Here is a 14,151-nt window from a genome sequence, read left to right on the forward strand (position 1 = left end):
TGAGTGTGGTGTCAGTGTGTGAGTGAGCGTGGTGTCAGTGTGTGAGTGTGGTGTCAGTGTGTGAGTGTGGTGTCAGTGTGTGAGTGAGTGTGGTGTCAGTGTGTGAGTGTGGTGTCAGTGTGTGAGTGAGTGTGGTGTCAGTGTGTGAGTGTAGTGTCAGTGTGTGAGTGAGTGTGGTGTCAGTGTGTGAGTGTGGTGTCAGTGTGTGTGTGAGTGTGGTGTCAGTGTGTGAGTGTAGTGTCAGTGTGTGAGTGAGTGTGGTGTCAGTGTGTGAGTGTGGTGTCAGTGTGTGTGTGAGTGTGGTGTCAGTGTGTGTGTGAGTGTGGTGTCAGTGTGTGAGTGAGTGTGGTGTCAGTGTGTGAGTGTAGTGTCAGTGTGTGAGTGAGTGTGGTGTCAGTGTGTGAGTGTGGTGTCAGTGTGTGTGTGAGTGTGGTGTCAGTGTGTGTGTGAGTGTGGTGTCAGTGTGTGAGTGTAGTGTCAGTGTGTGTGTGAGTGTGGTGTCAGTGTGTGAGTGAGTGTGGTGTCAGTGTGTGAGTGAGCGTGGTGTCAGTGTGTGAGTGTGGTGTCAGTGTGTGAGTGAGTGTGGTGTCAGTTTGTGAGTGTGGTGTCAGTGTGTGAGTGTGGTGTCAGTGTGTGAGTGAGTGTGGTGTCAGTGTGTGAGTGTGGTGTCAGTGTGTGAGTGTGGTGTCAGTGTGTGAGTGAGTGTGGTGTCAGTTTGTGAGTGTGGTGTCAGTGTGTGAGTGTGGTGTCAGTGTGTGAGTGAGTGTGGTGTCAGTGTGTGAGTGTGGTGTCAGTGTGTGAGTGTGGTGTCAGTGTGTGAGTGAGTGTGGTGTCAGTGTGTGAGTCAGTGTGGTGTCAGTGTGTGAGTGAGTGTGGTGTCGGTGTGAGAGTCAGTGTGCTGTCAGTGTGTGAGTGAGTGTGGTGTCAGTGTGTGAGTGAGTGTGTTGTCGGTGTGTGAGTGAGTGCGGTGTCAGAGTGTGGGAGAGTGTGGTGTCAGTTTGTGGGAGAGTGTACTGTCAAGTGTGTGTGTGAGTGTGGTGTCAGAGTGCAGGAGAGTGTGGTGTCGGTGTGTGAGTGAGTGTGGTGTCGGTGTGTGTGTGAGTGTGGTGTCGGTGTGTGAGTGAGTGTGGTGTCAGTGTGTGAGTGAGTGTGGTGTCAGTGTGTGTGTGAGTGTGGTGTCAGTGTGTGTGTGAGTGTGGTGTCAGTGTGTGTGTGAGTGTGGTGTCAGTGTGTGTGTGAGTGTGGTGTCAGTGTGTGAGTGTGGTGTCAGTGTGTGAGTCAGTGTGGTGTCAGTGTGTGAGTGAGTGTGGTGTCGGTGTGTGAGTGAGTGTGTTGTCGGTGTGTGAGTGAGTGCGGTGTCAGAGTGTGGGAGAGTGTGGTGTCAGTTTGTGGGAGAGTGTACTGTCAAGTGTGTGTGTGAGTGTGGTGTCAGAGTGCAGGAGAGTGTGGTGTCAGTGTGTGTGTGAGTGTAGTGTCAGTGTGTGAGTGAGTGTGGTGTCAGTGTGTGTGTGAGTGTGGTGTCAGTGTGTGAGTGTGGTGTCAGTGTGTGCGTGAGTGTGGTGTTAGTGTGTGGGTGAGTGTGGTGTCAGTGTGTGGGTGAGTGTGGTGTCAGTGTGTAGGTGAGTGTGGTGTCAGTGTGTGGGGGTGTGGTGTCAGTTTGTGGGAGAGTGTACTGTCAAGTGTGTGTGTGAGTGTGGTGTCAGAGTGCAGGAGAGTGTGGTGTCGGTGTGTGTGTGAGTGTGGTGTCAGTGTGTGAGTGAGTGTGGTGTCAGTGTGTGAGTGAGTGTGGTGTCAGTGTGTGGGTGAGTGTGGTGTCAGTGTGTAGGTGAGTGTGGTGTCAGTGTGTGGGGGTGTGGTGTCAGTTTGTGGGAGAGTGTACTGTCAAGTGTGTGAGTGAGTGTGGTGTTAATGTGTGAGTGAGTGTGGTGTCAGTGTGTGAGTGTGGTGTCAGTGTGTGAGTGTGGTGTTAGTGTGTGAGTGAGTGTGGTGTCAGTGTGTGGGTGAGTGTGGTGTCAGTGTGTGGGGGTGTGGTGTCAGTTTGTGGGAGAGTGTACTGTCAAGTGTGTGTGTGAGCGTGGTGTCAGTGTGTGTGTGAGTGTGGTGTCAGTGTGTGAGTGAGTGTGTTGTCGGTGTGTGAGTGAATGCGGTGTCAGTGTGGGAGAATGTGGTGTCAGAGTGTGAGCGTGGTGTCAGTGTGTGAGCGTGGTGTCAGTGTGTGAGTGAGTGTGGTGTCAGTGTGTGAGTGAGTGTGGTGTCAGTGTGTGAGTGTGGTGTCAGTGTGTGAGTGAGTGTGGTGTCAGTGTGTGAGTGAGTGTAGTGTCAGTGTGTGAGTGAGTGTGGTGTCAGTGTGTGAATAAGTGTGGTGTCAGTTTGTGGGAGAGTGTGGTGTCAGTGTGAGTGTGGTGTCAGTGTGTGGGTGAGTGTGGTGTCAGTGTGTGAGTGAGTGTGGTGTCAGTGTGTGGGAGAGTGTGGTGTCAGTGTGTGGGAGAGTGTGGTGTCAGTGTGTGAGTGTGGTGTCAGTGTGTAGGAGAGTGTGGTGTCAGTGTGTGAGTGAGTTTGGTGTCAGTGTGTGAGTGAGTCTGGTGACAGTGAGTAGGTGAGCATGGTGTCAGTGTGTCAGTGTGAGTGAATCTGGTGTCAGTGTGTGTGTGTGAGTGTGGTGTCAGTGTGTGAGTGTAGTGTCAGTGTGTGAGTGAGTGTGGTGTCAGTGTGTGAGTCAGTGTGGTGTCAGTGTGTGAGTGTGGTGTCAGTGTGTGAGTCAGTGTGGTGTCAGTGTGTGAGTGAGTGTGGTGTCAGTGTGTGAGTGTGGTGTCAGTGTGTCAGTGTGTGAGTGAGTGTGGTGTCAGTGTGTGAGTGAGTGTGGTGTCAGTGTGTGAGTGTGGTGTCAGTGTGTGAGTCAGTGTGGTGTCAGTGTGGTGTCAGTGTGGTGTCAGTGTGTGAGTGTAGTGTCAGTGTGTGAATGAGTGTGGTGTCAGTGTGTGAGTGAGTGTGGTGTCAGTGTGGTGTCAGTGTGGTGTCAGTGTGTGAGTGTAGTGTCAGTGTGTGAATGAGTGTGGTGTCGGTGTGTGAGTGAGTGTGTTGTCGGTGTGTGAGTGAGTGTGTTGTCGGTGTGTGAGTGAGTGTGTTGTCGGTGTGTGAGTGAGTGCGGTGTCAGAGTGTGGGAGAGTGTGGTGTCAGTTTGTGGGAGAGTGTACTGTCAAGTGTGTGTGTGAGTGTGGTGTCAGAGTGCAGGAGAGTGTGGTGTCGGTGTGTGTGTGAGTGTGGTGTCGGTGTGTGTGTGAGTGTGGTGTCAGTGTGTGAGTGTGGTGTCGGTGTGTGTGTGAGTGTGGTGTCAGTGTGTAGGTGAGTGTGGTGTCGGTGTGTGAGTGAGTGTGGTGTCAGTGTGTGTGTGAGTGTGGTGTCAGTGTGGTGTCAGTGTGTGAGTGTGGTGTCAGTGTGTGAGTGAGTGTGGTGTCAGTGTGTGGGTGAGCGTTGTGTCAGTGTGTCAGTGTGGTGTCAGTGTGTGAGTGAGTGTGGTGTTAGTGTGTGAGTGAGTGTGGTGTCGGTGTGTGAGTAAGTGTGGTGTCAGTGTGTAGGTGAGTGTGGTGTCAGTGTGTGTGTGAGTGTGGTGTCAGTGTGTCAGTGTGGTGTTAGTGTGTGAGTGAGTGTGGTGTCGGTGTGTGAGTAAGTGTGGTGTCAGTGTGTAGGTGAGTGTGGTGTCAGTTTGTGAGTGTGGTGTCAGTGTGTGAGTGAGTGTGGTGTCAGTGTGTGGGTGAGTGTGTTGTCAGTGTGTGGGGGAGTGTGGTGTCAGTTTGTGGGAGAGTGTACTGTCAAGTGTGTGAGTGAGTGTGGTGTTAATGTGTGAGTGAGTGTGGTGTCAGTGTGTGGGAGAGTGTGGTGTCAGTGTGTGAGTGTGGTGTCAGTGTTTGAGTGTGGTGTCAGTGTGTCAGTGTGGTGTTAGTGTGTGAGCGTGGTGTCAGTGTGTGAGTGAATGTGGTGTCAGTGTGTGAGTGTGGTGTCAGTGTGTGTGTGAGTGTGGTGTCAGTGTGTGAGTGTAGTGTCAGTGTGTGAGTGAGTGTGGTGTCAGTGTGTGAGTGAATGTGGTGTCAGTGTGTGAGTGAGTGTGGTGTCAGTGTGTGAGTGAGTGTGGTGTCAGTGTGTGAGTGAATGTGGTGTCAGTGTGTGTGTGAGTGTGGTGTCAGTGTGTGAGTGTGGTGTCAGTGTGTGAGTGTGGTGTCAGTGTGTGGGAGAGTGTGGTGTCGGTGTGTGAGTGAGTTTGGTGTCAGTGTGTGAGTGAGTGTGGTGTCAGTGTGTGAGTGAATGTGGTGTCAGTGTGTGAGTGTGGTGTCAGTGTGGTGTCAGTGTGTGAGTGAGTGTGGTGTCAGTGTGTGAGTCAGTGTGGTGTCAGTGTGTGTGTGAGTGTGGTGTCAGTGTGTGAGTGAGTGTGGTGTCAGTGTGTGAGTCAGTGTGGTGTCAGTGTGTGAGTGAGTGTGGTGTCAGTGTGTGAGTGTGGTGTCAGTGTGTGAGTGAGTGTGGTGTCAGTGTGTGAGTGAGTGTGGTGTCAGTGTGTGAGTGAGTGTGGTGTCAGTGTGTGAGTGTGGTGTCAGTGTGTGAGTCAGTGTGGTGTCAGTGTGTGTGTGAGTGTGGTGTCAGTGTGTGAGTCAGTGTGGTGTCAGTGTGTGAGTCAGTGTGGTGTCAGTGTGTGAGTGAGTGTGGTGTCAGTGTGTGAGTCAGTGTGGTGTCAGTGTGTGAGTGAGTGTGGTGTCAGTGTGTGAGTGAGTGTGGTGTCAGTGTGTGAGTGTGGTGTCAGTGTGTGGGAGAGTGTGGTGTCAGTGTGTGAGTGTGGTGTCAGTGTGTGAGTGTGGTGTCAGTGTGTGAGTCAGTGTGCTGTCAGTGTGTGAGTGAGTGTGGTGTCAGTGTGTGAGTGAGTGTGGTGTCAGTGTGTGAGTGTGGTGTCAGTGTGTGAGTGTGGTGTCAGTGTGTGAGTGTGGTGTCAGTGTGTGAGTGTAGTGTCAGTGTGTGAGTCAGTGTGGTGTCAGTGTGTGAGTGAGTGTGGTGTCAGTGTGTGAGTCAGTGTGGTGTCAGTGTGTGAGTGAGTGTGGTGTCAGTGTGTGAGTGTGGTGTCACTGTGTGAGTGAGTGTGGTGTCAGTGTGTGAGTGTGGTGTCAGTGTGTGTGTGAGTGTGGTGTCAGTGTGTGAGTGTAGTGTCAGTGTGTGAGTGAGTGTGGTGTCAGTGTGTGAGTGTGGTGTCAGTGTGTGTGTGAGTGTGGTGTCAGTGTGTGTGTGAGTGTGGTGTCAGTGTGTGAGTGAGTGTGGTGTCAGTGTGTGAGTGTAGTGTCAGTGTGTGAGTGAGTGTGGTGTCAGTGTGTGAGTGTGGTGTCAGTGTGTGTGTGAGTGTGGTGTCAGTGTGTGTGTGAGTGTGGTGTCAGTGTGTGAGTGTAGTGTCAGTGTGTGTGTGAGTGTGGTGTCAGTGTGTGAGTGAGTGTGGTGTCAGTGTGTGAGTGAGCGTGGTGTCAGTTTGTGAGTGAGTGTGGTGTCAGTTTGTGAGTGTGGTGTCAGTGTGTGAGTGTGGTGTCAGTGTGTGAGTGAGTGTGGTGTCAGTGTGTGAGTGTGGTGTCAGTGTGTGAGTGAGTGTGGTGTCAGTGTGTGAGTCAGTGTGGTGTCAGTGTGTGAGTGAGTGTGGTGTCGGTGTGAGAGTCAGTGTGCTGTCAGTGTGTGAGTGAGTGTGGTGTCAGTGTGTGAGTGAGTGTGTTGTCGGTGTGTGAGTGAGTGCGGTGTCAGAGTGTGGGAGAGTGTGGTGTCAGTTTGTGGGAGAGTGTACTGTCAAGTGTGTGTGTGAGTGTGGTGTCAGAGTGCAGGAGAGTGTGGTGTCGGTGTGTGAGTGAGTGTGGTGTCAGTGTGTGAGTGAGTGTGGTGTCAGTGTGTGAGTGAGTGTGGTGTCGGTGTGTGAGTGAGTGTGGTGTCAGTGTGTGAGTGAGTGTGGTGTCAGTGTGTGTGTGAGTGTGGTGTCAGTGTGTGTGTGAGTGTGGTGTCAGTGTGTGTGTGAGTGTGGTGTCAGTGTGTGAGTGTGGTGTCAGTGTGTGAGTCAGTGTGGTGTCAGTGTGTGAGTGAGTGTGGTGTCGGTGTGTGAGTGAGTGTGTTGTCGGTGTGTGAGTGAGTGCGGTGTCAGAGTGTGGGAGAGTGTGGTGTCAGTTTGTGGGAGAGTGTACTGTCAAGTGTGTGTGTGAGTGTGGTGTCAGAGTGCAGGAGAGTGTGGTGTCAGTGTGTGAGTGAGTGTGGTGTCAGTGTGGTGTCAGTGTGTGAGTGTAGTGTCAGTGTGTGAGTGAGTGTGGTGTCAGTGTGTGTGTGAGTGTGGTGTCAGTGTGTGAGTGTGGTGTCAGTGTGTGCGTGAGTGTGGTGTTAGTGTGTGGGTGAGTGTGGTGTCAGTGTGTGGGTGAGTGTGGTGTCAGTGTGTAGGTGAGTGTGGTGTCAGTGTGTGGGGGTGTGGTGTCAGTTTGTGGGAGAGTGTACTGTCAAGTGTGTGTGTGAGTGTGGTGTCAGAGTGCAGGAGAGTGTGGTGTCGGTGTGTGTGTGAGTGTGGTGTCAGTGTGTGAGTGAGTGTGGTGTCAGTGTGTGAGTGAGTGTGGTGTCAGTGTGTGGGTGAGTGTGGTGTCAGTGTGTAGGTGAGTGTGGTGTCAGTGTGTGGGGGTGTGGTGTCAGTTTGTGGGAGAGTGTACTGTCAAGTGTGTGAGTGAGTGTGGTGTTAATGTGTGAGTGAGTGTGGTGTCAGTGTGTGAGTGTGGTGTCAGTGTGTGAGTGTGGTGTTAGTGTGTGAGTGAGTGTGGTGTCAGTGTGTGGGTGAGTGTGGTGTCAGTGTGTGGGGGTGTGGTGTCAGTTTGTGGGAGAGTGTACTGTCAAGTGTGTGTGTGAGCGTGGTGTCAGTGTGTGTGTGAGTGTGGTGTCAGTGTGTGAGTGAGTGTGTTGTCGGTGTGTGAGTGAATGCGGTGTCAGTGTGGGAGAATGTGGTGTCAGAGTGTGAGCGTGGTGTCAGTGTGTGAGCGTGGTGTCAGTGTGTGAGTGAGTGTGGTGTCAGTGTGTGAGTGAGTGTGGTGTCAGTGTGTGAGTGTGGTGTCAGTGTGTGAGTGAGTGTGGTGTCAGTGTGTGAGTGAGTGTAGTGTCAGTGTGTGAGTGAGTGTGGTGTCAGTGTGTGAATAAGTGTGGTGTCAGTTTGTGGGAGAGTGTGGTGTCAGTGTGAGTGTGGTGTCAGTGTGTGGGTGAGTGTGCTGTCAGTGTGTGAGTGAGTGTGGTGTCAGTGTGTGGGAGAGTGTGGTGTCAGTGTGTGGGAGAGTGTGGTGTCAGTGTGTGAGTGTGGTGTCAGTGTGTAGGAGAGTGTGGTGTCAGTGTGTGAGTGAGTTTGGTGTCAGTGTGTGAGTGAGTCTGGTGACAGTGAGTAGGTGAGCATGGTGTCAGTGTGTCAGTGTGAGTGAATCTGGTGTCAGTGTGTGTGTGTGAGTGTGGTGTCAGTGTGTGAGTGTAGTGTCAGTGTGTGAGTGAGTGTGGTGTCAGTGTGTGAGTCAGTGTGGTGTCAGTGTGTGAGTGTGGTGTCAGTGTGTGAGTCAGTGTGGTGTCAGTGTGTGAGTGAGTGTGGTGTCAGTGTGTGAGTGTGGTGTCAGTGTGTCAGTGTGTGAGTGAGTGTGGTGTCAGTGTGTGAGTGAGTGTGGTGTCAGTGTGTGAGTGTGGTGTCAGTGTGTGAGTCAGTGTGGTGTCAGTGTGTGAGTGAGTGTGGTGTCAGTGTGTGAGTGTGGTGTCAGTGTGTGAGTCAGTGTGGTGTCAGTGTGGTGTCAGTGTGGTGTCAGTGTGTGAGTGTAGTGTCAGTGTGTGAATGAGTGTGGTGTCAGTGTGTGAGTGAGTGTGTTGTCGGTGTGTGAGTGAGTGCGGTGTCAGAGTGTGGGAGAGTGTGGTGTCAGTTTGTGGGAGAGTGTACTGTCAAGTGTGTGTGTGAGCGTGGTGTCAGTGTGTGTGTGAGTGTGGTGTCAGTGTGTGAGTGAGTGTGTTGTCGGTGTGTGAGTGAGTGCGGTGTCAGAGTGTGGGAGAGTGTGGTGTCAGTTTGTGGGAGAGTGTACTGTCAAGTGTGTGTGTGAGTGTGGTGTCAGAGTGCAGGAGAGTGTGGTGTCGGTGTGTGTGTGAGTGTGGTGTCGGTGTGTGTGTGAGTGTGGTGTCAGTGTGTGAGTGTGGTGTCGGTGTGTGTGTGAGTGTGGTGTCAGTGTGTAGGTGAGTGTGGTGTCGGTGTGTGAGTGAGTGTGGTGTCAGTGTGTGTGTGAGTGTGGTGTCAGTGTGGTGTCAGTGTGTGAGTGTGGTGTCAGTGTGTGAGTGAGTGTGGTGTCAGTGTGTGGGTGAGCGTTGTGTCAGTGTGTCAGTGTGGTGTCAGTGTGTGAGTGAGTGTGGTGTTAGTGTGTGAGTGAGTGTGGTGTCGGTGTGTGAGTAAGTGTGGTGTCAGTGTGTAGGTGAGTGTGGTGTCAGTGTGTGTGTGAGTGTGGTGTCAGTGTGTCAGTGTGGTGTTAGTGTGTGAGTGAGTGTGGTGTCGGTGTGTGAGTAAGTGTGGTGTCAGTGTGTAGGTGAGTGTGGTGTCAGTTTGTGAGTGTGGTGTCAGTGTGTGAGTGAGTGTGGTGTCAGTGTGTGGGTGAGCGTTGTGTCAGTGTGTCAGTGTGGTGTCAGTGTGTGAGTGAGTGTGGTGTTAGTGTGTGAGTGAGTGTGGTGTCGGTGTGTGAGTAAGTGTGGTGTCAGTGTGTAGGTGAGTGTGGTGTCAGTGTGTGTGTGAGTGTGGTGTCAGTGTGTCAGTGTGGTGTTAGTGTGTGAGTGAGTGTGGTGTCGGTGTGTGAGTAAGTGTGGTGTCAGTGTGTAGGTGAGTGTGGTGTCAGTTTGTGAGTGTGGTGTCAGTGTGTGAGTGAGTGTGGTGTCACTGTGTGGGTGAGTGTGTTGTCAGTGTGTGGGGGAGTGTGGTGTCAGTTTGTGGGAGAGTGTACTGTCAAGTGTGTGAGTGAGTGTGGTGTTAATGTGTGAGTGAGTGTGGTGTCAGTGTGTGGGAGAGTGTGGTGTCAGTGTGTGAGTGAGTGTGGTGTCAGTGTGTGAGTGAGTGTGGTGTCAGTGTGTGAGTGAGTGTGGTGTCAGTGTGTGTGTGAGTGTGGTGTCAGTGTGTGTGTGAGTGTGGTGTCAGTGTGTGTGTGAGTGTGGTGTCAGTGTGTGAGTGTGGTGTCAGTGTGTGAGTGAGTGTGGTGTCAGTGTGTGAGTGAGTGTGGTGTCGGTGTGTGAGTGAGTGTGTTGTCGGTGTGTGAGTGAGTGCGGTGTCAGAGTGTGGGAGAGTGTGGTGTCAGTTTGTGGGAGAGTGTACTGTCAAGTGTGTGTGTGAGTGTGGTGTCAGAGTGCAGGAGAGTGTGGTGTCAGTGTGTGAGTGAGTGTGGTGTCAGTGTGGTGTCAGTGTGTGAGTGTAGTGTCAGTGTGTGAGTGAGTGTGGTGTCGGTGTGTGAGTAAGTGTGGTGTCAGTGTGTAGGTGAGTGTGGTGTCAGTGTGTGTGTGAGTGTGGTGTCAGTGTGTCAGTGTGGTGTTAGTGTGTGAGTGAGTGTGGTGTCGGTGTGTGAGTAAGTGTGGTGTCAGTGTGTAGGTGAGTGTGGTGTCAGTTTGTGAGTGTGGTGTCAGTGTGTGAGTGAGTGTGGTGTCAGTGTGTGGGTGAGTGTGTTGTCAGTGTGTGGGGGAGTGTGGTGTCAGTTTGTGGGAGAGTGTACTGTCAAGTGTGTGAGTGAGTGTGGTGTTAATGTGTGAGTGAGTGTGGTGTCAGTGTGTGGGAGAGTGTGGTGTCAGTGTGTGAGTGTGGTGTCAGTGTTTGAGTGTGGTGTCAGTGTGTCAGTGTGGTGTTAGTGTGTGAGCGTGGTGTCAGTGTGTGAGTGAATGTGGTGTCAGTGTGTGAGTGTGGTGTCAGTGTGTGTGTGAGTGTGGTGTCAGTGTGTGAGTGTAGTGTCAGTGTGTGAGTGAGTGTGGTGTCAGTGTGTGAGTGAATGTGGTGTCAGTGTGTGAGTGAGTGTGGTGTCAGTGTGTGAGTGAGTGTGGTGTCAGTGTGTGAGTGAATGTGGTGTCAGTGTGTGTGTGAGTGTGGTGTCAGTGTGTGAGTGTGGTGTCAGTGTGTGAGTGTGGTGTCAGTGTGTGGGAGAGTGTGGTGTCGGTGTGTGAGTGAGTTTGGTGTCAGTGTGTGAGTGAGTGTGGTGTCAGTGTGTGAGTGTGGTGTCAGTGTGTGAGTCAGTGTGGTGTCAGTGTGTGTGTGAGTGTGGTGTCAGTGTGTGAGTCAGTGTGGTGTCAGTGTGTGTGTGAGTGTGGTGTCAGTGTGTGGGAGAGTGTGGTGTCGGTGTGTGAGTGAGTTTGGTGTCAGTGTGTGAGTGAGTGTGGTGTCAGTGTGTGAGTGTGGTGTCAGTGTGTGAGTCAGTGTGGTGTCAGTGTGTGTGTGAGTGTGGTGTCAGTGTGTGGGAGAGTGTGGTGTCGGTGTGTGAGTGAGTTTGGTGTCAGTGTGTGAGTGAGTGTGGTGTCAGTGTGTGAGTGTGGTGTCAGTGTGTGAGTCAGTGTGGTGTCAGTGTGTGTGTGAATGTGGTGTCAGTGTGTCAGTGTGGTGTCAGTGTGTGAGTGAGTGTGGTGTCAGTGTGTGAGTCAGTGTGGTGTCAGTGTGTGTGTGAGTGTGGTGTCAGTGTGTGAGTGAGTGTGGTGTCAGTGTGTGAGTCAGTGTGGTGTCAGTGTGTGAGTGAGTGTGGTGTCAGTGTGTGAGTGTGGTGTCAGTGTGTGAGTGAGTGTGGTGTCAGTGTGTGAGTGAGTGTGGTGTCAGTGTGTGAGTGAGTGTGGTGTCAGTGTGTGAGTGAGTGTGGTGTCAGTGTGTGAGTGTGGTGTCAGTGTGTGAGTCAGTGTGGTGTCAGTGTGTGTGTGAGTGTGGTGTCAGTGTGTGAGTCAGTGTGGTGTCAGTGTGTGAGTGAGTGTGGTGTCAGTGTGTGAGTGAGTGTGGTGTCAGTGTGTGAGTGTGGTGTCAGTGTGTGGGAGAGTGTGGTGTCAGTGTGTGAGTGTGGTGTCAGTGTGTGAGTGTGGTGTCAGTGTGTGAGTCAGTGTGCTGTCAGTGTGTGAGTGAGTGTGGTGTCAGTGTGTGAGTGAGTGTGGTATCAGTGTGTGAGTGTGGTGTCAGTGTGTGAGTGTGGTGTCAGTGTGTGAGTGTAGTGTCAGTGTGTGAGTCAGTGTGGTGTCAGTGTGTGAGTGAGTGTGGTGTCAGTGTGTGAGTGTGGTGTCACTGTGTGAGTGAGTGTGGTGTCAGTGTGTGAGTGTGGTGTCAGTGTGTGGGAGAGTGTGGTGTCAGTGTGTGAGTGTGGTGTCAGTGTGTGAGTGTGGTGTCAGTGTGTGAGTCAGTGTGCTGTCAGTGTGTGAGTGAGTGTGGTGTCAGTGTGTGAGTGAGTGTGGTGTCAGTGTGTGAGTGTGGTGTCAGTGTGTGAGTGTGGTGTCAGTGTGTGAGTGTGGTGTCAGTGTGTGAGTGTAGTGTCAGTGTGTGAGTCAGTGTGCTGTCAGTGTGTGAGTGAGTGTGGTGTCAGTGTGTGAGTGAGTGTGGTGTCAGTGTGTGAGTGAGTGTGGTGTCAGTGTGTGAGTCAGTGTGTGAGTGTGGTGTCAGTGTGTGAGTGTGGTGTCAGTGTGTGAGTGTAGTGTCAGTGTGTGAGTCAGTGTGCTGTCAGTGTGTGAGTGAGTGTGGTGTCAGTGTGTGAGTCAGTGTGCTGTCAGTGTGTGAGTGAGTGTAGTGTCAGTGTGTGAGTGTAGTGTCAGTGTGTGAGTGTGGTGTCAGTGTGTGAGTGTAGTGTCAGTGTGTGAGTCAGTGTGCTGTCAGTGTGTGAGTGAGTGTGGTGTCAGTGTGTGAGTCAGTGTGCTGTCAGTGTGTGAGTGTGGTGTCAGTGTGTGAGTGTGGTGTCAGTGTGTGAGTGTAGTGTCAGTGTGTGAGTCAGTGTGCTGTCAGTGTGTGAGTGAGTGTGGTGTCAGTGTGTGAGTCAGTGTGCTGTCAGTGTGTGAGTGAGTGTAGTGTCAGTGTGTGAGTCAGTGTGCTGTCAGTGTGTGAGTGAGTGTGGTGTCAGTGTGTGAGTCAGTGTGCTGTCAGTGTGTGAGTGAGTGTAGTGTCAGTGTGTGAGTCAGTGTGCTGTCAGTGTGTGAGTGAGTGTGGTGTCAGTGTGTGAGTGTGGTGTCAGTGTGTGAGTGGGTGTGCTGTCAGTGTGTGAGTGAGTGTGGTGTCGGTGTGTGAGTGAGTTTGGTGTCAGTGTGTGTGTGAGTGTGGTGTCAGTGTGTGAGTGTGGTGTCAGTGTGTGAGTGAGTGTGGTGTCAGTGTGTGAGTGTGGTGTCAGTGTGTGAGTGTGGTGTCAGTGTGTGAGTGTGGTGTCAGTGTGTGGGAGAGTGTGGTGTCGGTGTGTGAGTGAGTTTGGTGTCAGTGTGTGAGTGAGTCTGGTGACAGTGAGTAGGTGAGCATGGTGTCAGTGGGTGAGTGTGAGTGAATCTGGTGTCAGTGTGTGTGAGTGAGTGTGGTGTCAGTGTGTGAGTGAGTGTGGTGTCAGTGTGTGAGTCAGTGTGGTGTCAGTGTGTGAGTGTGGTGTCAGTGTGTGAGTGAGTGTGGTGTCGGTGTGTGAGTCAGTGTGGTGTCAGTGTGTGAGTGAGTGTGGTGTCGGTGTGTGAGTGAGTGTGTTGTCGGTGTGTGAGTGAGTGCGGTGTCAGAGTGTGGGAGAGTGTGGTGTCAGTTTGTGGGAGAGTGTACTGTCAAGTGTGTGTGTGAGTGTGGTGTCGGTGTGTGAGTGAGTGTGGTGTCAGTGTGTGTGTGAGTGTGGTGTCGGTGTGTGAGTGAGTGTGGTGTCAGTGTGTGTGTGAGTGTGTGAGTGTGGTGTCAGTGTGTGAGTGAGTGTGGTGTCAGTGTGGTGTCAGTGAGTGAGTGTGGTGTCAGTGTGTGAGTCAGTGTGGTGTCAGTGTGTGAGTGAGTGTGGTGTCAGTGTGTCAGTGTGGTGTTAGTGTGTGAGTGAGTGTGGTGTCGGTGTGTGAGTAAGTGTGGTGTCAGTGTGTAGGTGAGTGTGGTGTCAGTTTGTGAGTGTGGTGTCAGTGTGTGAGTGAGTGTGGTGTCAGTGTGTGGGTGAGTGTGTTGTCAGTGTGTGGGGGAGTGTGGTGTCAGTTTGTGGGAGAGTGTACTGTCAAGTGTGTGAGTGAGTGTGGTGTTAATGTGTGAGTGAGTGTGGTGTCAGTGTGTGGGAGAGTGTGGTGTCAGTGTGTCAGTGTGGTGTTAGTGTGTGAGCGTGGTGTCAGTATGTGAGTGAATGTGGTGTCAGTGTGTGAGTGTGGTGTCAGTGTGTGATTGAGTGTGGTGTCAGTGTGTGAGTCAGTGTGGTGTCAGTGTGTGAGTGAGTGTGGTGTCAGTGTGTGAGCGTGGTGTCAGTGTGTGTGTGAGTGTGGTGTCAGTGTGGTGTCAGTGTGTGAGTGAGTGTGGTGTCAGTGAGTGAGTGTGGTGTCAGTGTGTGAGTGAGTGTGGTGTCGGTGTGTGAGTGAGTGTGGTGTCAGTGTGTGTGTGAGTGTGGTGTCGGTGTGTGAGTGAGTGTGGTGTCAGTGTGTGTGTGAGTGTGTGAGTGTGGTGTCAGTGTGTGAGTGAGTGTGGTGTCAGTGTGGTGTCAGTGAGTGAGTGTGGTGTCAGTGTGTGAGTCAGTGTGGTGTCAGTGTGTGAGTGAGTGTGGTGTCAGTGTGTCAGTGTGGTGTTAGTGTGTGAGTGAGTGTGGTGTCGGTGTGTGAGTAAGTGTGGTGTCAGTGTGTAGGTGAGTGTGGTGTCAGTTTGTGAGTGTGGTGTCAGTGTGTGAGTGAGTGTGGTGTCAGTGTGTGGGTGAGTGTGTTGTCAGTGTGTGGGGGAGTGTGGTGTCAGTTTGTGGGAGAGTGTACTGTCAAGTGTGTGAGTGAGTGTGGTGTTAATGTGTGAGTGAGTGTGGTGTCAGTGTGTGGGAGAGTGTGGTGTCAGTGTGTCAGTGTGGTGTTAGTGTGTGAGCGTGGTGTCAGTATGTGAGTGAATGTGGTGTCAGTGTGTGAGTGTGGTGTCAGTGTGTGAGTGAGTGTGGTGTCAGTGTGTGAGTCAGTGTGGTGTCAGTGTGTGAGTGAGTGTGGTGTCAGTGTGTGAGC

The sequence above is a fragment of the Hypanus sabinus genome, chromosome 6, assembly GCF_030144855.1.
Source record: "Hypanus sabinus isolate sHypSab1 chromosome 6, sHypSab1.hap1, whole genome shotgun sequence".
NCBI classification, from domain to species: Eukaryota; Metazoa; Chordata; class Chondrichthyes; order Myliobatiformes; family Dasyatidae; genus Hypanus; species Hypanus sabinus.